The sequence below is a fragment of the Antrostomus carolinensis genome, unplaced genomic scaffold (genome assembly GCF_000700745.2).
Source record: "Antrostomus carolinensis isolate BGI_N321 unplaced genomic scaffold, ASM70074v2 scaffold26267, whole genome shotgun sequence".
In the NCBI taxonomy this organism is placed as follows: domain Eukaryota; kingdom Metazoa; phylum Chordata; class Aves; order Caprimulgiformes; family Caprimulgidae; genus Antrostomus; species Antrostomus carolinensis.
This window is the reverse complement of record NW_010329870.1, coordinates 8742-10042: the sequence shown is the minus strand read 5'-3', so window position 1 is coordinate 10042 and position 1301 is coordinate 8742. Positions and strand designations below refer to the sequence as shown.

The 1301-nt window shown below is 59.6% G+C and overlaps 1 protein-coding gene across 1 annotated transcript in view; it reads left to right on the top strand.

Moving 5' to 3' along the window:
• The window catches only part of EPHB3 (EPH receptor B3), a 13286-nt gene that overhangs the window by 5471 nt on the left and 6514 nt on the right, over positions 1 to 1301 (top strand). The window lies entirely within an intron of this gene.

The following is a 1301-nucleotide window of genomic DNA, read 5'->3' as shown; positions in this document are numbered from 1 at the left end:
AAAAGTGCATATGCCAACCTCTCGGTGGGGAGAGGGGAGCCCGGCTCCCCGACTCCGGCTGGATGGAGTCACGTTCCGGCTCTGGAGCTCCCAGGCTCGTTCCCCAGAGTGCCGGCCAAGACAGTGGTTGTTGTACAGGCAGTTTCTTGCAGAGAAGAGATGACACAGCGGCTTATCCACTGGGGACCTGGGATCAGCTTTCAGCTCGGTTACAGCCTTCAAACGTGGCGGCTGAGAGCTGTCACGCTGCCACCGAGGTCTTTATGCTCTGATTTATTAAGCAGGGTTGGAAACTTAAACACTGGAGTGCATCTGGGCCTCGGTCCCTCTCCTGCTCTTCCCGGGTTTCACGGGGCTGGGACATGGCTTGTCCCTTTCCTGCTGGGCTGGCATAAGGGTGCAGAGAAGTGACCTTCATCCCTTGTGCCTGCGCTGGGTGCTCCTGCGGGATGGCAGGCAGCTGCCCAAGGATGGCTCTGCCTGTCCCTCCCATGTCCGAGAGTGCAGGAGGTCACTGTCCCCTCCATGCCTGTAACCCACCGGGCACCAGCTGGCACTGAGTGTGCAGGAGGCCAAACACCATCATCTCTCCTGCATCCTTTGCAGGGCACCTCACTGTCCCTTTCTGCTGTGCTTGAGCTATCGGCTCCGAGTGAGCCCTGGTTGCTCCGGCATTGCTCTCCCCCAAGCCTGTTATTTCAGGGGGTTTTGTCCCTGATGGATCTGGGCTCCTGTCCATAACCAAAGCATGTTTGGCAGCTTTCTGAGCCCAGAGCGTTCCTGTCCAAGAGGTTTCAGTCATCTCTCATTCCTCAGCAATCTGGTTCCTTATGTGTGAATCTGCATCCACCCAGTTTGAGCCGCCTGGGACTCTGGCTGGGGTGGGTCTGCCTGTGCCGAGGCTGCTCCGCTGCCTCTGCGCATCTGCTGTCCACCTCTTCGCATTTCATGGTTGTGAAGGTGGCCTGGGCTGGGGGAGACAGGAGACCTGGATCTGCTGGCCAAGGGCTTCCTTCCATCACTTGCAGAGGAGCAGGTCTGTGTACTCCTCTGCCCTCCAGCCTGCGCAGTCGGGATGGGCTAAGCTTTGATTTCCAAAGGGAAGGCCCAGAGGCTGGGTGAACTCAGGTCAAGGAGCTGGAGCGAGTCGAGCCATGTGGTTGATCCTGTTTTGACCAAAGAAGAGTCTCCTTGCCGGAAGGCTCCTGCCCTGGGAGCAGGAAGCTTCTCCTGCCGCCCATCCGGGCAGGGGGGCTGGAGAGCCCACGGTCCCCTCCTCGGCAGTGGGGTGCCTCCCCCCG